The 21,468-nt window shown below is 49.8% G+C and overlaps 10 non-coding genes across 10 annotated transcripts; all 10 read left to right on the top strand.

The window, feature by feature from the left end:
• The first annotated feature begins 311 nt into the window (after positions 1 to 311).
• On the top strand, positions 312 to 474 carry LOC126453832 (U1 spliceosomal RNA). The gene has a single exon (XR_007585102.1). It is a non-coding gene; the product is annotated as a U1 spliceosomal RNA (small nuclear RNA).
• Positions 475 to 2,621: 2,147 nt separating this feature from the next.
• On the top strand, positions 2,622 to 2,784 carry LOC126453833 (U1 spliceosomal RNA). Its single transcript, XR_007585103.1, has one exon. It is a non-coding gene; the product is annotated as a U1 spliceosomal RNA (small nuclear RNA).
• A 2,148-nt stretch (positions 2,785 to 4,932) lies between these two features.
• Positions 4,933 to 5,095, top strand: LOC126453834 (U1 spliceosomal RNA). The gene has a single exon (XR_007585104.1). It is a non-coding gene; the product is annotated as a U1 spliceosomal RNA (small nuclear RNA).
• Positions 5,096 to 7,242: 2,147 nt separating this feature from the next.
• Positions 7,243 to 7,405, top strand: LOC126453835 (U1 spliceosomal RNA). The gene has a single exon (XR_007585105.1). It is a non-coding gene; the product is annotated as a U1 spliceosomal RNA (small nuclear RNA).
• A 2,148-nt stretch (positions 7,406 to 9,553) lies between these two features.
• On the top strand, positions 9,554 to 9,716 carry LOC126453836 (U1 spliceosomal RNA). The gene has a single exon (XR_007585106.1). It is a non-coding gene; the product is annotated as a U1 spliceosomal RNA (small nuclear RNA).
• A 2,147-nt stretch (positions 9,717 to 11,863) lies between these two features.
• LOC126453837 (U1 spliceosomal RNA) lies at positions 11,864 to 12,026 on the top strand. Its single transcript, XR_007585107.1, has one exon. It is a non-coding gene; the product is annotated as a U1 spliceosomal RNA (small nuclear RNA).
• A 2,148-nt stretch (positions 12,027 to 14,174) lies between these two features.
• LOC126453839 (U1 spliceosomal RNA) lies at positions 14,175 to 14,337 on the top strand. Its single transcript, XR_007585108.1, has one exon. It is a non-coding gene; the product is annotated as a U1 spliceosomal RNA (small nuclear RNA).
• A 2,148-nt stretch (positions 14,338 to 16,485) lies between these two features.
• On the top strand, positions 16,486 to 16,648 carry LOC126453840 (U1 spliceosomal RNA). Its single transcript, XR_007585109.1, has one exon. It is a non-coding gene; the product is annotated as a U1 spliceosomal RNA (small nuclear RNA).
• A 2,147-nt stretch (positions 16,649 to 18,795) lies between these two features.
• On the top strand, positions 18,796 to 18,958 carry LOC126453841 (U1 spliceosomal RNA). The gene has a single exon (XR_007585110.1). It is a non-coding gene; the product is annotated as a U1 spliceosomal RNA (small nuclear RNA).
• A 2,143-nt stretch (positions 18,959 to 21,101) lies between these two features.
• Positions 21,102 to 21,263, top strand: LOC126453844 (U1 spliceosomal RNA). Its single transcript, XR_007585113.1, has one exon. It is a non-coding gene; the product is annotated as a U1 spliceosomal RNA (small nuclear RNA).
• The last annotated feature ends 205 nt before the right edge of the window (positions 21,264 to 21,468 follow it).

Below are 21,468 nucleotides of genomic sequence, written 5' to 3' on the forward strand. Positions count from 1 at the left end.
GGCGGAGAGGGTGGCTCGAAGGCGGTAACCCCGACATGGCCCGCCATCTCCCGGAGGGTGCAGTAACTTAACCCCAGCAACGGCCGGCGCCGCGAGTCGCGATGTCTTCCGCACGAAAACTGCATCGCTTTCTGCAGAAGGCCGTTATTGCGCCTGTCTGCCTGCTAACTCGACGGCCAACAGCGCGTTTCTCAGGAAGCAAGTACATTCACGGCACCATGCTCTTCGCCGAATGCGACAACGTCAAGAGTTCTCGTTCCACTACGATAGCGCGACGCATTACAAATATTCGCCTGTGGCCGAGGAGAAGCATACTTACCTGGCGTAGAGGATACCGTGATCATGAAGGCGGTTCCTCCGGGGTGAGGCTTGTCCATTGCACTTCGGTCGAGCTGACCCCCGCGATTACTCCAAATGCGAGTAACTCGGGCGCATAATTTTTGGTAGTCGGGACTGCGTTCGCGCTGTCCCGGTGCTAATCTCCATTACAATCAAAGCTTCTCCTCGTGTTGGGCGATAACTACTGTACTGTGAGTGATTTACCAGCTTCTCATAACCGATGATGCCTCCACTAGAAGCGACAAAATACACTAGGAAACGGCGTCGAAAGCCAGAGCCAGCGCACTGCTCTTCAACCGCGTGGCACGCGCGCTCGTAATAACAGCGGCAGCCGCGAGATGGCTCACGCCATCTAACTTGGCTACGATTTCCGTATTAACGGTCGAACGGCCCCTTTTAGCATTCTCTGTCCATAAACGGATTGCGCGCCAAACGTTATTCGGCGGCGCGGCATTCCCTGCAAGCACAGTGACTGCTGTGGCGCGAGCGGGGAGTACAGGGGCCATCGGCCAGCCGAACGCTTTGGCGCCTGTGGCATGGTACATGAGGGGCCGGAAGCAAGCGTCTAGCGTAGCGTCTCGGGACTTGCAGACTTGCGGCACTTGAGGAGCTTGCGGGGATGTGAATCGGAGGAAATAGCATGACGAGCTGCACCGAAAACGAGGAACATAGATTCTAGCCAACAGCGCCCTGTGCTCCCAGGCGAGGCGGCCACCCATCCAAGCCCAACGTCGGTGATCGGACGAGAACCGGCGTATTTGCACCCTTTTCTTACCCCGTTGCCGTTGGCGAGTGAATGCTGCAACGTGTGCTGGCAAGTCAGCTTCGGATCCTCACTCAACTTCCACACACAGTGAATATCTTCCTGGCCACGACAGTTTCCCGCCGCAGTTGGCGTCTACCTGCTCCAAGGAATGGCCTTTCGTCGCAGTGGTTGTGTTTCATCTGACAACTTTGCAGGCAACCTAAAATAACGCTTGGAAATGAGCAATTAAAGCACGAGGAGGACTGCAAACGGCCGCATGAAATTATTAAGCTCGGTTTCGATTGCAACAATTCCAATGAAATACTCACGTACACTAATTGCAGAGATAGGTAGGAATAAATAAATAAATTCGTTGTTGAATCACTACATTCGGAAAAAAAAATACACTGTATTGTTTAAAATCATTTCTTTACACTTCAGAACCGTTACTACTTCAAAAACAAGCAATTTAATTTATCCTTACTTACTCCATGTCCAAGCAAAGAGGCAGAGAAGGGTGAATGTAATGCCTGCAGCAGTTTCAAATGTTTGCACATATAAAACTACTCATAGCGTCACCATAGTCATAAGATATTAATCATTTATGAAATGCCGCAAAATTAATCTGCAGCAAGCTGTGTTGCCATTAGATGGCAATGGCATTGTCTTGACAGTGCTACCAAGTAGTGGTGCAGCCTAAACGAATTAATTACTTTCCCTAAACTTTTCAATCTAGCTTAAATAATGAAGCATTATACTTTCATATGCGTGAAGGAAATATCTCCACATTCTGAATTAAAGAGAACACAAATTTCGTCCGAGCTTTCCAGATCGTGCTCGAGATGAACAGAAAAAAGAAGTGTTACCTTACCTTCAAGTGTCTTCTGTTCCATCAGCGTCCAATGGGGTAAGTTGCAGTTTTTGCTGATTATTGCCTTCCCTTAAGAGCCTGCTGACGTGATGTTTGTCCCTCGTGTACAACACCCACGAGTGCATACAGCTTCCTTAGAACATCTGATAGTCTGAGCTTGGTCCTTCGGTTGCTCAGCGACAGACAAGGGCGATTGACAATGCTGCCGTATTTCCTAGCACTATGGGCTCCCACGGAGGGAGCAAAGGTAAGAGAAATAATTGATTTTGTGGCTTGCACTGTGGCGGGAAGAAACAGTCATTCAGCAAATCTCATTTGCCGTTTTGACACCGGCCGAGAAAGAGGGCGACTTTCAGGCGGAGAGGGTGGCTCGAAGGCGGTAACCCCGACATGGCCCGCCATCTCCCGGAGGGTGCAGTAACTTAACCCCAGCAACGGCCGGCGCCGCGAGTCGCGATGTCTTCCGCACGAAAACTGCATCGCTTTCTGCAGAAGGCCGTTATTGCGCCTGTCTGCCTGCTAACTCGACGGCCAACAGCGCGTTTCTCAGGAAGCAAGTACATTCACGGCACCATGCTCTTCGCCGAATGCGACAACGTCAAGAGTTCTCGTTCCACTACGATAGCGCGACGCATTACAAATATTCGCCTGTGGCCGAGGAGAAGCATACTTACCTGGCGTAGAGGATACCGTGATCATGAAGGCGGTTCCTCCGGGGTGAGGCTTGTCCATTGCACTTCGGTCGAGCTGACCCCCGCGATTACTCCAAATGCGAGTAACTCGGGCGCATAATTTTTGGTAGTCGGGACTGCGTTCGCGCTGTCCCGGTGCTAATCTCCATTACAATCAAAGCTTCTCCTCGTGTTGGGCGATAACTACTGTACTGTGAGTGATTTACCAGCTTCTCATAACCGATGATGCCTCCACTAGAAGCGACAAAATACACTAGGAAACGGCGTCGAAAGCCAGAGCCAGCGCACTGCTCTTCAACCGCGTGGCACGCGCGCTCGTAATAACAGCGGCAGCCGCGAGATGGCTCACGCCATCTAACTTGGCTACGATTTCCGTATTAACGGTCGAACGGCCCCTTTTAGCATTCTCTGTCCATAAACGGATTGCGCGCCAAACGTTATTCGGCGGCGCGGCATTCCCTGCAAGCACAGTGACTGCTGTGGCGCGAGCGGGGAGTACAGGGGCCATCGGCCAGCCGAACGCTTTGGCGCCTGTGGCATGGTACATGAGGGGCCGGAAGCAAGCGTCTAGCGTAGCGTCTCGGGACTTGCAGACTTGCGGCACTTGAGGAGCTTGCGGGGATGTGAATCGGAGGAAATAGCATGACGAGCTGCACCGAAAACGAGGAACATAGATTCTAGCCAACAGCGCCCTGTGCTCCCAGGCGAGGCGGCCACCCATCCAAGCCCAACGTCGGTGATCGGACGAGAACCGGCGTATTTGCACCCTTTTCTTACCCCGTTGCCGTTGGCGAGTGAATGCTGCAACGTGTGCTGGCAAGTCAGCTTCGGATCCTCACTCAACTTCCACACACAGTGAATATCTTCCTGGCCACGACAGTTTCCCGCCGCAGTTGGCGTCTACCTGCTCCAAGGAATGGCCTTTCGTCGCAGTGGTTGTGTTTCATCTGACAACTTTGCAGGCAACCTAAAATAACGCTTGGAAATGAGCAATTAAAGCACGAGGAGGACTGCAAACGGCCGCATGAAATTATTAAGCTCGGTTTCGATTGCAACAATTCCAATGAAATACTCACGTACACTAATTGCAGAGATAGGTAGGAATAAATAAATAAATTCGTTGTTGAATCACTACATTCGGAAAAAAAAAATACACTGTATTGTTTAAAATCATTTCTTTACACTTCAGAACCGTTACTACTTCAAAAACAAGCAATTTAATTTATCCTTACTTACTCCATGTCCAAGCAAAGAGGCAGAGAAGGGTGAATGTAATGCCTGCAGCAGTTTCAAATGTTTGCACATATAAAACTACTCATAGCGTCACCATAGTCATAAGATATTAATCATTTATGAAATGCCGCAAAATTAATCTGCAGCAAGCTGTGTTGCCATTAGATGGCAATGGCATTGTCTTGACAGTGCTACCAAGTAGTGGTGCAGCCTAAACGAATTAATTACTTTCCCTAAACTTTTCAATCTAGCTTAAATAATGAAGCATTATACTTTCATATGCGTGAAGGAAATATCTCCACATTCTGAATTAAAGAGAACACAAATTTCGTCCGAGCTTTCCAGATCGTGCTCGAGATGAACAGAAAAAAGAAGTGTTACCTTACCTTCAAGTGTCTTCTGTTCCATCAGCGTCCAATGGGGTAAGTTGCAGTTTTTGCTGATTATTGCCTTCCCTTAAGAGCCTGCTGACGTGATGTTTGTCCCTCGTGTACAACACCCACGAGTGCATACAGCTTCCTTAGAACATCTGATAGTCTGAGCTTGGTCCTTCGGTTGCTCAGCGACAGACAAGGGCGATTGACAATGCTGCCGTATTTCCTAGCACTATGGGCTCCCACGGAGGGAGCAAAGGTAAGAGAAATAATTGATTTTGTGGCTTGCACTGTGGCGGGAAGAAACAGTCATTCAGCAAATCTCATTTGCCGTTTTGACACCGGCCGAGAAAGAGGGCGACTTTCAGGCGGAGAGGGTGGCTCGAAGGCGGTAACCCCGACATGGCCCGCCATCTCCCGGAGGGTGCAGTAACTTAACCCCAGCAACGGCCGGCGCCGCGAGTCGCGATGTCTTCCGCACGAAAACTGCATCGCTTTCTGCAGAAGGCCGTTATTGCGCCTGTCTGCCTGCTAACTCGACGGCCAACAGCGCGTTTCTCAGGAAGCAAGTACATTCACGGCACCATGCTCTTCGCCGAATGCAACAACGTCAAGAGTTCTCGTTCCACTACGATAGCGCGACGCATTACAAATATTCGCCTGTGGCCGAGGAGAAGCATACTTACCTGGCGTAGAGGATACCGTGATCATGAAGGCGGTTCCTCCGGGGTGAGGCTTGTCCATTGCACTTCGGTCGAGCTGACCCCCGCGATTACTCCAAATGCGAGTAACTCGGGCGCATAATTTTTGGTAGTCGGGACTGCGTTCGCGCTGTCCCGGTGCTAATCTCCATTACAATCAAAGCTTCTCCTCGTGTTGGGCGATAACTACTGTACTGTGAGTGATTTACCAGCTTCTCATAACCGATGATGCCTCCACTAGAAGCGACAAAATACACTAGGAAACGGCGTCGAAAGCCAGAGCCAGCGCACTGCTCTTCAACCGCGTGGCACGCGCGCTCGTAATAACAGCGGCAGCCGCGAGATGGCTCACGCCATCTAACTTGGCTACGATTTCCGTATTAACGGTCGAACGGCCCCTTTTAGCATTCTCTGTCCATAAACGGATTGCGCGCCAAACGTTATTCGGCGGCGCGGCATTCCCTGCAAGCACAGTGACTGCTGTGGCGCGAGCGGGGAGTACAGGGGCCATCGGCCAGCCGAACGCTTTGGCGCCTGTGGCATGGTACATGAGGGGCCGGAAGCAAGCGTCTAGCGTAGCGTCTCGGGACTTGCAGACTTGCGGCACTTGAGGAGCTTGCGGGGATGTGAATCGGAGGAAATAGCATGACGAGCTGCACCGAAAACGAGGAACATAGATTCTAGCCAACAGCGCCCTGTGCTCCCAGGCGAGGCGGCCACCCATCCAAGCCCAACGTCGGTGATCGGACGAGAACCGGCGTATTTGCACCCTTTTCTTACCCCGTTGCCGTTGGCGAGTGAATGCTGCAACGTGTGCTGGCAAGTCAGCTTCGGATCCTCACTCAACTTCCACACACAGTGAATATCTTCCTGGCCACGACAGTTTCCCGCCGCAGTTGGCGTCTACCTGCTCCAAGGAATGGCCTTTCGTCGCAGTGGTTGTGTTTCATCTGACAACTTTGCAGGCAACCTAAAATAACGCTTGGAAATGAGCAATTAAAGCACGAGGAGGACTGCAAACGGCCGCATGAAATTATTAAGCTCGGTTTCGATTGCAACAATTCCAATGAAATACTCACGTACACTAATTGCAGAGATAGGTAGGAATAAATAAATAAATTCGTTGTTGAATCACTACATTCGGAAAAAAAAATACACTGTATTGTTTAAAATCATTTCTTTACACTTCAGAACCGTTACTACTTCAAAAACAAGCAATTTAATTTATCCTTACTTACTCCATGTCCAAGCAAAGAGGCAGAGAAGGGTGAATGTAATGCCTGCAGCAGTTTCAAATGTTTGCACATATAAAACTACTCATAGCGTCACCATAGTCATAAGATATTAATCATTTATGAAATGCCGCAAAATTAATCTGCAGCAAGCTGTGTTGCCATTAGATGGCAATGGCATTGTCTTGACAGTGCTACCAAGTAGTGGTGCAGCCTAAACGAATTAATTACTTTCCCTAAACTTTTCAATCTAGCTTAAATAATGAAGCATTATACTTTCATATGCGTGAAGGAAATATCTCCACATTCTGAATTAAAGAGAACACAAATTTCGTCCGAGCTTTCCAGATCGTGCTCGAGATGAACAGAAAAAAGAAGTGTTACCTTACCTTCAAGTGTCTTCTGTTCCATCAGCGTCCAATGGGGTAAGTTGCAGTTTTTGCTGATTATTGCCTTCCCTTAAGAGCCTGCTGACGTGATGTTTGTCCCTCGTGTACAACACCCACGAGTGCATACAGCTTCCTTAGAACATCTGATAGTCTGAGCTTGGTCCTTCGGTTGCTCAGCGACAGACAAGGGCGATTGACAATGCTGCCGTATTTCCTAGCACTATGGGCTCCCACGGAGGGAGCAAAGGTAAGAGAAATAATTGATTTTGTGGCTTGCACTGTGGCGGGAAGAAACAGTCATTCAGCAAATCTCATTTGCCGTTTTGACACCGGCCGAGAAAGAGGGCGACTTTCAGGCGGAGAGGGTGGCTCGAAGGCGGTAACCCCGACATGGCCCGCCATCTCCCGGAGGGTGCAGTAACTTAACCCCAGCAACGGCCGGCGCCGCGAGTCGCGATGTCTTCCGCACGAAAACTGCATCGCTTTCTGCAGAAGGCCGTTATTGCGCCTGTCTGCCTGCTAACTCGACGGCCAACAGCGCGTTTCTCAGGAAGCAAGTACATTCACGGCACCATGCTCTTCGCCGAATGCGACAACGTCAAGAGTTCTCGTTCCACTACGATAGCGCGACGCATTACAAATATTCGCCTGTGGCCGAGGAGAAGCATACTTACCTGGCGTAGAGGATACCGTGATCATGAAGGCGGTTCCTCCGGGGTGAGGCTTGTCCATTGCACTTCGGTCGAGCTGACCCCCGCGATTACTCCAAATGCGAGTAACTCGGGCGCATAATTTTTGGTAGTCGGGACTGCGTTCGCGCTGTCCCGGTGCTAATCTCCATTACAATCAAAGCTTCTCCTCGTGTTGGGCGATAACTACTGTACTGTGAGTGATTTACCAGCTTCTCATAACCGATGATGCCTCCACTAGAAGCGACAAAATACACTAGGAAACGGCGTCGAAAGCCAGAGCCAGCGCACTGCTCTTCAACCGCGTGGCACGCGCGCTCGTAATAACAGCGGCAGCCGCGAGATGGCTCACGCCATCTAACTTGGCTACGATTTCCGTATTAACGGTCGAACGGCCCCTTTTAGCATTCTCTGTCCATAAACGGATTGCGCGCCAAACGTTATTCGGCGGCGCGGCATTCCCTGCAAGCACAGTGACTGCTGTGGCGCGAGCGGGGAGTACAGGGGCCATCGGCCAGCCGAACGCTTTGGCGCCTGTGGCATGGTACATGAGGGGCCGGAAGCAAGCGTCTAGCGTAGCGTCTCGGGACTTGCAGACTTGCGGCACTTGAGGAGCTTGCGGGGATGTGAATCGGAGGAAATAGCATGACGAGCTGCACCGAAAACGAGGAACATAGATTCTAGCCAACAGCGCCCTGTGCTCCCAGGCGAGGCGGCCACCCATCCAAGCCCAACGTCGGTGATCGGACGAGAACCGGCGTATTTGCACCCTTTTCTTACCCCGTTGCCGTTGGCGAGTGAATGCTGCAACGTGTGCTGGCAAGTCAGCTTCGGATCCTCACTCAACTTCCACACACAGTGAATATCTTCCTGGCCACGACAGTTTCCCGCCGCAGTTGGCGTCTACCTGCTCCAAGGAATGGCCTTTCGTCGCAGTGGTTGTGTTTCATCTGACAACTTTGCAGGCAACCTAAAATAACGCTTGGAAATGAGCAATTAAAGCACGAGGAGGACTGCAAACGGCCGCATGAAATTATTAAGCTCGGTTTCGATTGCAACAATTCCAATGAAATACTCACGTACACTAATTGCAGAGATAGGTAGGAATAAATAAATAAATTCGTTGTTGAATCACTACATTCGGAAAAAAAAAATACACTGTATTGTTTAAAATCATTTCTTTACACTTCAGAACCGTTACTACTTCAAAAACAAGCAATTTAATTTATCCTTACTTACTCCATGTCCAAGCAAAGAGGCAGAGAAGGGTGAATGTAATGCCTGCAGCAGTTTCAAATGTTTGCACATATAAAACTACTCATAGCGTCACCATAGTCATAAGATATTAATCATTTATGAAATGCCGCAAAATTAATCTGCAGCAAGCTGTGTTGCCATTAGATGGCAATGGCATTGTCTTGACAGTGCTACCAAGTAGTGGTGCAGCCTAAACGAATTAATTACTTTCCCTAAACTTTTCAATCTAGCTTAAATAATGAAGCATTATACTTTCATATGCGTGAAGGAAATATCTCCACATTCTGAATTAAAGAGAACACAAATTTCGTCCGAGCTTTCCAGATCGTGCTCGAGATGAACAGAAAAAAGAAGTGTTACCTTACCTTCAAGTGTCTTCTGTTCCATCAGCGTCCAATGGGGTAAGTTGCAGTTTTTGCTGATTATTGCCTTCCCTTAAGAGCCTGCTGACGTGATGTTTGTCCCTCGTGTACAACACCCACGAGTGCATACAGCTTCCTTAGAACATCTGATAGTCTGAGCTTGGTCCTTCGGTTGCTCAGCGACAGACAAGGGCGATTGACAATGCTGCCGTATTTCCTAGCACTATGGGCTCCCACGGAGGGAGCAAAGGTAAGAGAAATAATTGATTTTGTGGCTTGCACTGTGGCGGGAAGAAACAGTCATTCAGCAAATCTCATTTGCCGTTTTGACACCGGCCGAGAAAGAGGGCGACTTTCAGGCGGAGAGGGTGGCTCGAAGGCGGTAACCCCGACATGGCCCGCCATCTCCCGGAGGGTGCAGTAACTTAACCCCAGCAACGGCCGGCGCCGCGAGTCGCGATGTCTTCCGCACGAAAACTGCATCGCTTTCTGCAGAAGGCCGTTATTGCGCCTGTCTGCCTGCTAACTCGACGGCCAACAGCGCGTTTCTCAGGAAGCAAGTACATTCACGGCACCATGCTCTTCGCCGAATGCGACAACGTCAAGAGTTCTCGTTCCACTACGATAGCGCGACGCATTACAAATATTCGCCTGTGGCCGAGGAGAAGCATACTTACCTGGCGTAGAGGATACCGTGATCATGAAGGCGGTTCCTCCGGGGTGAGGCTTGTCCATTGCACTTCGGTCGAGCTGACCCCCGCGATTACTCCAAATGCGAGTAACTCGGGCGCATAATTTTTGGTAGTCGGGACTGCGTTCGCGCTGTCCCGGTGCTAATCTCCATTACAATCAAAGCTTCTCCTCGTGTTGGGCGATAACTACTGTACTGTGAGTGATTTACCAGCTTCTCATAACCGATGATGCCTCCACTAGAAGCGACAAAATACACTAGGAAACGGCGTCGAAAGCCAGAGCCAGCGCACTGCTCTTCAACCGCGTGGCACGCGCGCTCGTAATAACAGCGGCAGCCGCGAGATGGCTCACGCCATCTAACTTGGCTACGATTTCCGTATTAACGGTCGAACGGCCCCTTTTAGCATTCTCTGTCCATAAACGGATTGCGCGCCAAACGTTATTCGGCGGCGCGGCATTCCCTGCAAGCACAGTGACTGCTGTGGCGCGAGCGGGGAGTACAGGGGCCATCGGCCAGCCGAACGCTTTGGCGCCTGTGGCATGGTACATGAGGGGCCGGAAGCAAGCGTCTAGCGTAGCGTCTCGGGACTTGCAGACTTGCGGCACTTGAGGAGCTTGCGGGGATGTGAATCGGAGGAAATAGCATGACGAGCTGCACCGAAAACGAGGAACATAGATTCTAGCCAACAGCGCCCTGTGCTCCCAGGCGAGGCGGCCACCCATCCAAGCCCAACGTCGGTGATCGGACGAGAACCGGCGTATTTGCACCCTTTTCTTACCCCGTTGCCGTTGGCGAGTGAATGCTGCAACGTGTGCTGGCAAGTCAGCTTCGGATCCTCACTCAACTTCCACACACAGTGAATATCTTCCTGGCCACGACAGTTTCCCGCCGCAGTTGGCGTCTACCTGCTCCAAGGAATGGCCTTTCGTCGCAGTGGTTGTGTTTCATCTGACAACTTTGCAGGCAACCTAAAATAACGCTTGGAAATGAGCAATTAAAGCACGAGGAGGACTGCAAACGGCCGCATGAAATTATTAAGCTCGGTTTCGATTGCAACAATTCCAATGAAATACTCACGTACACTAATTGCAGAGATAGGTAGGAATAAATAAATAAATTCGTTGTTGAATCACTACATTCGGAAAAAAAAATACACTGTATTGTTTAAAATCATTTCTTTACACTTCAGAACCGTTACTACTTCAAAAACAAGCAATTTAATTTATCCTTACTTACTCCATGTCCAAGCAAAGAGGCAGAGAAGGGTGAATGTAATGCCTGCAGCAGTTTCAAATGTTTGCACATATAAAACTACTCATAGCGTCACCATAGTCATAAGATATTAATCATTTATGAAATGCCGCAAAATTAATCTGCAGCAAGCTGTGTTGCCATTAGATGGCAATGGCATTGTCTTGACAGTGCTACCAAGTAGTGGTGCAGCCTAAACGAATTAATTACTTTCCCTAAACTTTTCAATCTAGCTTAAATAATGAAGCATTATACTTTCATATGCGTGAAGGAAATATCTCCACATTCTGAATTAAAGAGAACACAAATTTCGTCCGAGCTTTCCAGATCGTGCTCGAGATGAACAGAAAAAAGAAGTGTTACCTTACCTTCAAGTGTCTTCTGTTCCATCAGCGTCCAATGGGGTAAGTTGCAGTTTTTGCTGATTATTGCCTTCCCTTAAGAGCCTGCTGACGTGATGTTTGTCCCTCGTGTACAACACCCACGAGTGCATACAGCTTCCTTAGAACATCTGATAGTCTGAGCTTGGTCCTTCGGTTGCTCAGCGACAGACAAGGGCGATTGACAATGCTGCCGTATTTCCTAGCACTATGGGCTCCCACGGAGGGAGCAAAGGTAAGAGAAATAATTGATTTTGTGGCTTGCACTGTGGCGGGAAGAAACAGTCATTCAGCAAATCTCATTTGCCGTTTTGACACCGGCCGAGAAAGAGGGCGACTTTCAGGCGGAGAGGGTGGCTCGAAGGCGGTAACCCCGACATGGCCCGCCATCTCCCGGAGGGTGCAGTAACTTAACCCCAGCAACGGCCGGCGCCGCGAGTCGCGATGTCTTCCGCACGAAAACTGCATCGCTTTCTGCAGAAGGCCGTTATTGCGCCTGTCTGCCTGCTAACTCGACGGCCAACAGCGCGTTTCTCAGGAAGCAAGTACATTCACGGCACCATGCTCTTCGCCGAATGCGACAACGTCAAGAGTTCTCGTTCCACTACGATAGCGCGACGCATTACAAATATTCGCCTGTGGCCGAGGAGAAGCATACTTACCTGGCGTAGAGGATACCGTGATCATGAAGGCGGTTCCTCCGGGGTGAGGCTTGTCCATTGCACTTCGGTCGAGCTGACCCCCGCGATTACTCCAAATGCGAGTAACTCGGGCGCATAATTTTTGGTAGTCGGGACTGCGTTCGCGCTGTCCCGGTGCTAATCTCCATTACAATCAAAGCTTCTCCTCGTGTTGGGCGATAACTACTGTACTGTGAGTGATTTACCAGCTTCTCATAACCGATGATGCCTCCACTAGAAGCGACAAAATACACTAGGAAACGGCGTCGAAAGCCAGAGCCAGCGCACTGCTCTTCAACCGCGTGGCACGCGCGCTCGTAATAACAGCGGCAGCCGCGAGATGGCTCACGCCATCTAACTTGGCTACGATTTCCGTATTAACGGTCGAACGGCCCCTTTTAGCATTCTCTGTCCATAAACGGATTGCGCGCCAAACGTTATTCGGCGGCGCGGCATTCCCTGCAAGCACAGTGACTGCTGTGGCGCGAGCGGGGAGTACAGGGGCCATCGGCCAGCCGAACGCTTTGGCGCCTGTGGCATGGTACATGAGGGGCCGGAAGCAAGCGTCTAGCGTAGCGTCTCGGGACTTGCAGACTTGCGGCACTTGAGGAGCTTGCGGGGATGTGAATCGGAGGAAATAGCATGACGAGCTGCACCGAAAACGAGGAACATAGATTCTAGCCAACAGCGCCCTGTGCTCCCAGGCGAGGCGGCCACCCATCCAAGCCCAACGTCGGTGATCGGTTGAGAACCGGCGTATTTGCACCCTTTTCTTACCCCGTTGCCGTTGGCGAGTGAATGCTGCAACGTGTGCTGGCAAGTCAGCTTCGGATCCTCACTCAACTTCCACACACAGTGAATATCTTCCTGGCCACGACAGTTTCCCGCCGCAGTTGGCGTCTACCTGCTCCAAGGAATGGCCTTTCGTCGCAGTGGTTGTGTTTCATCTGACAACTTTGCAGGCAACCTAAAATAACGCTTGGAAATGAGCAATTAAAGCACGAGGAGGACTGCAAACGGCCGCATGAAATTATTAAGCTCGGTTTCGATTGCAACAATTCCAATGAAATACTCACGTACACTAATTGCAGAGATAGGTAGGAATAAATAAATAAATTCGTTGTTGAATCACTACATTCGGAAAAAAAAAATACACTGTATTGTTTAAAATCATTTCTTTACACTTCAGAACCGTTACTACTTCAAAAACAAGCAATTTAATTTATCCTTACTTACTCCATGTCCAAGCAAAGAGGCAGAGAAGGGTGAATGTAATGCCTGCAGCAGTTTCAAATGTTTGCACATATAAAACTACTCATAGCGTCACCATAGTCATAAGATATTAATCATTTATGAAATGCCGCAAAATTAATCTGCAGCAAGCTGTGTTGCCATTAGATGGCAATGGCATTGTCTTGACAGTGCTACCAAGTAGTGGTGCAGCCTAAACGAATTAATTACTTTCCCTAAACTTTTCAATCTAGCTTAAATAATGAAGCATTATACTTTCATATGCGTGAAGGAAATATCTCCACATTCTGAATTAAAGAGAACACAAATTTCGTCCGAGCTTTCCAGATCGTGCTCGAGATGAACAGAAAAAAGAAGTGTTACCTTACCTTCAAGTGTCTTCTGTTCCATCAGCGTCCAATGGGGTAAGTTGCAGTTTTTGCTGATTATTGCCTTCCCTTAAGAGCCTGCTGACGTGATGTTTGTCCCTCGTGTACAACACCCACGAGTGCATACAGCTTCCTTAGAACATCTGATAGTCTGAGCTTGGTCCTTCGGTTGCTCAGCGACAGACAAGGGCGATTGACAATGCTGCCGTATTTCCTAGCACTATGGGCTCCCACGGAGGGAGCAAAGGTAAGAGAAATAATTGATTTTGTGGCTTGCACTGTGGCGGGAAGAAACAGTCATTCAGCAAATCTCATTTGCCGTTTTGACACCGGCCGAGAAAGAGGGCGACTTTCAGGCGGAGAGGGTGGCTCGAAGGCGGTAACCCCGACATGGCCCGCCATCTCCCGGAGGGTGCAGTAACTTAACCCCAGCAACGGCCGGCGCCGCGAGTCGCGATGTCTTCCGCACGAAAACTGCATCGCTTTCTGCAGAAGGCCGTTATTGCGCCTGTCTGCCTGCTAACTCGACGGCCAACAGCGCGTTTCTCAGGAAGCAAGTACATTCACGGCACCATGCTCTTCGCCGAATGCGACAACGTCAAGAGTTCTCGTTCCACTACGATAGCGCGACGCATTACAAATATTCGCCTGTGGCCGAGGAGAAGCATACTTACCTGGCGTAGAGGATACCGTGATCATGAAGGCGGTTCCTCCGGGGTGAGGCTTGTCCATTGCACTTCGGTCGAGCTGACCCCCGCGATTACTCCAAATGCGAGTAACTCGGGCGCATAATTTTTGGTAGTCGGGACTGCGTTCGCGCTGTCCCGGTGCTAATCTCCATTACAATCAAAGCTTCTCCTCGTGTTGGGCGATAACTACTGTACTGTGAGTGATTTACCAGCTTCTCATAACCGATGATGCCTCCACTAGAAGCGACAAAATACACTAGGAAACGGCGTCGAAAGCCAGAGCCAGCGCACTGCTCTTCAACCGCGTGGCACGCGCGCTCGTAATAACAGCGGCAGCCGCGAGATGGCTCACGCCATCTAACTTGGCTACGATTTCCGTATTAACGGTCGAACGGCCCCTTTTAGCATTCTCTGTCCATAAACGGATTGCGCGCCAAACGTTATTCGGCGGCGCGGCATTCCCTGCAAGCACAGTGACTGCTGTGGCGCGAGCGGGGAGTACAGGGGCCATCGGCCAGCCGAACGCTTTGGCGCCTGTGGCATGGTACATGAGGGGCCGGAAGCAAGCGTCTAGCGTAGCGTCTCGGGACTTGCAGACTTGCGGCACTTGAGGAGCTTGCGGGGATGTGAATCGGAGGAAATAGCATGACGAGCTGCACCGAAAACGAGGAACATAGATTCTAGCCAACAGCGCCCTGTGCTCCCAGGCGAGGCGGCCACCCATCCAAGCCCAACGTCGGTGATCGGTTGAGAACCGGCGTATTTGCACCCTTTTCTTACCCCGTTGCCGTTGGCGAGTGAATGCTGCAACGTGTGCTGGCAAGTCAGCTTCGGATCCTCACTCAACTTCCACACACAGTGAATATCTTCCTGGCCACGACAGTTTCCCGCCGCAGTTGGCGTCTACCTGCTCCAAGGAATGGCCTTTCGTCGCAGTGGTTGTGTTTCATCTGACAACTTTGCAGGCAACCTAAAATAACGCTTGGAAATGAGCAATTAAAGCACGAGGAGGACTGCAAACGGCCGCATGAAATTATTAAGCTCGGTTTCGATTGCAACAATTCCAATGAAATACTCACGTACACTAATTGCAGAGATAGGTAGGAATAAATAAATAAATTCGTTGTTGAATCACTACATTCGGAAAAAAAAAATACACTGTATTGTTTAAAATCATTTCTTTACACTTCAGAACCGTTACTACTTCAAAAACAAGCAATTTAATTTATCCTTACTTACTCCATGTCCAAGCAAAGAGGCAGAGAAGGGTGAATGTAATGCCTGCAGCAGTTTCAAATGTTTGCACATATAAAACTACTCATAGCGTCACCATAGTCATAAGATATTAATCATTTATGAAATGCCGCAAAATTAATCTGCAGCAAGCTGTGTTGCCATTAGATGGCAATGGCATTGTCTTGACAGTGCTACCAAGTAGTGGTGCAGCCTAAACGAATTAATTACTTTCCCTAAACTTTTCAATCTAGCTTAAATAATGAAGCATTATACTTTCATATGCGTGAAGGAAATATCTCCACATTCTGAATTAAAGAGAACACAAATTTCGTCCGAGCTTTCCAGATCGTGCTCGAGATGAACAGAAAAAAGAAGTGTTACCTTACCTTCAAGTGTCTTCTGTTCCATCAGCGTCCAATGGGGTAAGTTGCAGTTTTTGCTGATTATTGCCTTCCCTTAAGAGCCTGCTGACGTGATGTTTGTCCCTCGTGTACAACACCCACGAGTGCATACAGCTTCCTTAGAACATCTGATAGTCTGAGCTTGGTCCTTCGGTTGCTCAGCGACAGACAAGGGCGATTGACAATGCTGCCGTATTTCCTAGCACTATGGGCTCCCACGGAGGGAGCAAAGGTAAGAGAAATAATTGATTTTGTGGCTTGCACTGTGGCGGGAAGAAACAGTCATTCAGCAAATCTCATTTGCCGTTTTGACACCGGCCGAGAAAGAGGGCGACTTTCAGGCGGAGAGGGTGGCTCGAAGGCGGTAACCCCGACATGGCCCGCCATCTCCCGGAGGGTGCAGTAACTTAACCCCAGCAACGGCCGGCGCCGCGAGTCGCGATGTCTTCCGCACGAAAACTGCATCGCTTTCTGCAGAAGGCCGTTATTGCGCCTGTCTGCCTGCTAACTCGACGGCCAACAGCGCGTTTCTCAGGAAGCAAGTACATTCACGGCACCATGCTCTTCGCCGAATGCGACAACGTCAAGAGTTCTCGTTCCACTACGATAGCGCGACGCATTACAAATATTCGCCTGTGGCCGAGGAGAAGCATACTTACCTGGCGTAGAGGATACCGTGATCATGAAGGCGGTTCCTCCGGGGTGAGGCTTGTCCATTGCACTTCGGTCGAGCTGACCCCCGCGATTACTCCAAATGCGAGTAACTCGGGCGCATAATTTTTGGTAGTCGGGACTGCGTTCGCGCTGTCCCGGTGCTAATCTCCATTACAATCAAAGCTTCTCCTCGTGTTGGGCGATAACTACTGTACTGTGAGTGATTTACCAGCTTCTCATAACCGATGATGCCTCCACTAGAAGCGACAAAATACACTAGGAAACGGCGTCGAAAGCCAGAGCCAGCGCACTGCTCTTCAACCGCGTGGCACGCGCGCTCGTAATAACAGCGGCAGCCGCGAGATGGCTCACGCCATCTAACTTGGCTACGATTTCCGTATTAACGGTCGAACGGCCCCTTTTAGCATTCTCTGTCCATAAACGGATTGCGCGCCAAACGTTATTCGGCGGCGCGGCATTCCCTGCAAGCACAGTGACTGCTGTGGCGCGAGCGGGGAGTACAGGGGCCATCGGCCAGCCGAACGCTTTGGCGCCTGTGGCATGGTACATGAGGGGCCGGAAGCAAGCGTCTAGCGTAGCGTCTCGGGACTTGCAGACTTGCGGCACTTGAGGAGCTTGCGGGGATGTGAATCGGAGGAAATAGCATGACGAGCTGCACCGAAAACGAGGAACATAGATTCTAGCCAACAGCGCCCTGTGCTCCCAGGCGAGGCGGCCACCCATCCAAGCCCAACGTCGGTGATCGGTTGAGAACCGGCGTATTTGCACCCTTTTCTTACCCCGTTGCCGTTGGCGAGTGAATGCTGCAACGTGTGCTGGCAAGTCAGCTTCGGATCCTCACTCAACTTCCACACACAGTGAATATCTTCCTGGCCACGACAGTTTCCCGCCGCAGTTGGCGTCTACCTGCTCCAAGGAATGGCCTTTCGTCGCAGTGGTTGTGTTTCATCTGACAACTTTGCAGGCAACCTAAAATAACGCTTGGAAATGAGCAATTAAAGCACGAGGAGGACTGCAAACGGCCGCATGAAATTATTAAGCTCGGTTTCGATTGCAACAATTCCAATGAAATACTCACGTACACTAATTGCAGAGATAGGTAGGAATAAATAAATAAATTCGTTGTTGAATCACTACATTCGGAAAAAAAAAATACACTGTATTGTTTAAAATCATTTCTTTACACTTCAGAACCGTTACTACTTCAAAAACAAGCAATTTAATTTATCCTTACTTACTCCATGTCCAAGCAAAGAGGCAGAGAAGGGTGAATGTAATGCCTGCAGCAGTTTCAAATGTTTGCACATATAAAACTACTCATAGCGTCACCATAGTCATAAGATATTAATCATTTATGAAATGCCGCAAAATTAATCTGCAGCAAGCTGTGTTGCCATTAGATGGCAATGGCATTGTCTTGACAGTGCTACCAAGTAGTGGTGCAGCCTAAACGAATTAATTACTTTCCCTAAACTTTCAATCTAGCTTAAATAATGAAGCATTATACTTTCATATGCGTGAAGGAAATATCTCCACATTCTGAATTAAAGAGAACACAAATTTCGTCCGAGCTTTCCAGATCGTGCTCGAGATGAACAGAAAAAAGAAGTGTTACCTTACCTTCAAGTGTCTTCTGTTCCATCAGCGTCCAATGGGGTAAGTTGCAGTTTTTGCTGATTATTGCCTTCCCTTAAGAGCCTGCTGACGTGATGTTTGTCCCTCGTGTACAACACCCACGAGTGCATACAGCTTCCTTAGAACATCTGATAGTCTGAGCTTGGTCCTTCGGTTGCTCAGCGACAGACAAGGGCGATTGACAATGCTGCCGTATTTCCTAGCACTATGGGCTCCCACGGAGGGAGCAAAGGTAAGAGAAATAATTGATTTTGTGGCTTGCACTGTGGCGGGAAGAAACAGTCATTCAGCAAATCTCATTTGCCGTTTTGACACCGGCCGAGAAAGAGGGCGACTTTCAGGCGGAGAGGGTGGCTCGAAGGCGGTAACCCCGACATGGCCCGCCATCTCCCGGAGGGTGCAGTAACTTAACCCCAGCAACGGCCGGCGCCGCGAGTCGCGATGTCTTCCGCACGAAAACTGCATCGCTTTCTGCAGAAGGCCGTTATTGCGCCTGTCTGCCTGCTAACTCGACGGCCAACAGCGCGTTTCTCAGGAAGCAAGTACATTCACGGCACCATGCTCTTCGCCGAATGCGACAACGTCAAGAGTTCTCGTTCCACTACGATAGCGCGACGCATTACAAATATTCGCCTGTGGCCGAGGAGAAGCATACTTACCTGGCGTAGAGGATACCGTGATCATGAAGGCGGTTCCTCCGGGGTGAGGCTTGTCCATTGCACTTCGGTCGAGCTGACCCCCGCGATTACTCCAAATGCGAGTAACTCGGGCGCATAATTTTTGGTAGTCGGGACTGCGTTCGCGCTGTCCCGGTGCTAATCTCCATTACAATCAAAGCTTCTCCTCGTGTTGGGCGATAACTACTGTACTGTGAGTGATTTACCAGCTTCTCATAACCGATGATGCCTCCACTAGAAGCGACAAAATACACTAGGAAACGGCGTCGAAAGCCAGAGCCAGCGCACTGCTCTTCAACCGCGTGGCACGCGCGCTCGTAATAACAGCGGCAGCCGCGAGATGGCTCACGCCATCTAACTTGGCTACGATTTCCGTATTAACGGTCGAACGGCCCCTTTTAGCATTCTCTGTCCATAAACGGATTGCGCGCCAAACGTTATTCGCGGCGCGGCATTCCTGCAAGCACAGTGACTGCTGTGGCGCGAGCGGGAGTACAGGGGCCATCGGCCAGCCGAACGCTTTGGCGCCTGTGGCATGGTACATGAGGGGCCGGAAGCAAGCGTCTAGCGTAGCGTCTCGGGACTTGCAGACTTGCGGCACTTGAGGAGCTTGCGGGGATGTGAATCGGAGGAAATAGCATGACGAGCTGCACCGAAAACGAGGAACATAGATTCTAGCCAACAGCGCCCTGTGCTCCCAGGCGAGGCGGCCACCCATCCAAGCCCAACGTCGGTGATCGGTTGAGAACCGGCGTATTTGCACCCTTTTCTTACCCCGTTTGCCGTTGGCGAGTGAATGCTGCAACGTGTGCTGGCAAGTCAGCTTCGGATCCTCACTCAACTTCCACACACAGTGAATATCTTCCTGGCCACGACAGTTTCCCGCCGCAGTTGGCGTCTACCTGCTCCAAGGAATGGCCTTTCGTCGCAGTGGTTGTGTTTCATCTGACAACTTTGCAGGCAACCTAAAATAACGCTTGGAAATGAGCAATTAAAGCACGAGGAGGACTGCAAACGGCCGCATGAAATTATTAGCTCGGTTTCGATTGCAACAATTCCAATGAAATACTCACGTACACTAATTGCAGAGATAGGTAGAATAAATAAATAAATTCGTTGTTGAATCACTACATTCGGAAAAAAAAAATACACTGTATTGTTTAAAATCATTTCTTTACACTTCAGAACCGTTACTACTTCAAAAACAAGCAAATTTAATTTATCCTTACTTACTCCATGTCCAAGCAAAGAGGCAGAGAAGGGTGAATGTAATGCCTGCAGCAGTTTCAAATGTTTGCACATATAAAACTACTCATAGCGTCACCATAGTCATAAGATATTAATCATTTATGAAATGCCGCAAAATTAATCTGCAGCAAGCTGTGTTGCCATTAGATGGCAATGGCATTGTCTTGACAGTGCTACCAAGTAGTGTGCAGCCTAAACGAATTAATTACTTTCCCTAAACTTTCAATCTAGCTTAAATAATGAAGCATTATACTTTCATATGCGTGAAGGAAATTATCTCCACATTCTGAATTAAAGAGAACACAAATTTCGTCCGAGCTTTCCAGATCGTGCTCGAGATGAACAGAAAAAAGAAGTGTTACCTTACCTTCAAGTGTCTTCTGTTCCATCAGCGTCCAATGGGGTAGTTGCAGTTTTTGCTGATTATTGCCTTCCCTTAAGAGCCTGCTGACGTGATGTTTGTCCCTCGTGTACAACACCCACGAGTGCATACAGCTTCCATAGAACATCTGATAGTCTGAGCTTGGTCCTTCGGTTGCTCAGCGACAGACAAGGGCGATTGACAATGCTGCCGTATTTCCTAGCACTATGGGCTCCCACGGAGGGAGCAAAGGTAAGAGAAATAATTGATTTTGTGGCTTGCACTGTGCGGGAAGAAACAGTCATTCAGCAAATCTCATTTGCCGTTTTGACACCGGCCGAGAAAGAGGGCGACTTTCAGGCGGAGAGGGTGGCTCGAAGGCGGGTAACCCCGACATGGCCCGCCATCTCCCGGAGGGTGCAGTAACTTAACCCCAGCAACGGCCGGCGCCGCGAGTCGCGATGTCTTCCGCACGAAAACTGCATCGCTTTCTGCAGAAGGCCGTTATTGCGCCTGTCTGCCTGCTAACTCGACGGCCAACAGCGCGTTTCTCAGGAAGCAAGTACATTCACGGCACCATGCTCTTCGCCGAATGCGACAACGTCAAGAGTTCTCGTTCCACTACGATAGCGCGACGCATTACAAATATTCGCCTGTGGCCGAGGAGAAGCATACTTACCTGGCGTAGAGGATACCGTGATCATGAAGGCGGTTCCTCCGGGGTGAGGCTTGTCATTGCACTTCGGTCGAGCTGACCCCCGCGATTACTCCAAATGCGAGTAACTCGGGCGCATAATTTTTGGTAGTCGGGACTGCGTTCGCGCTGTCCCGGTGCTAATCTCCATTACAATCAAAGCTTCTCCTCGTGTTGGGCGATAACTACTGTACTGTGAGTGATTTACCAGCTTCTCATAACCGATGATGCCTCCACTAGAAGCGACAAAATACACTAGGAAACGCGTCGAAAGCCAGAGCCAGCGCACTGCTCTTCAACCGCGTGGCACGCGCGCTCGTAATAACAGCGGCAGCCGCGAGATG

Source organism: Schistocerca serialis, unplaced genomic scaffold (assembly GCF_023864345.2).
Source record: "Schistocerca serialis cubense isolate TAMUIC-IGC-003099 unplaced genomic scaffold, iqSchSeri2.2 HiC_scaffold_967, whole genome shotgun sequence".
Lineage (NCBI taxonomy): Eukaryota > Metazoa > Arthropoda > Insecta > Orthoptera > Acrididae > Schistocerca > Schistocerca serialis.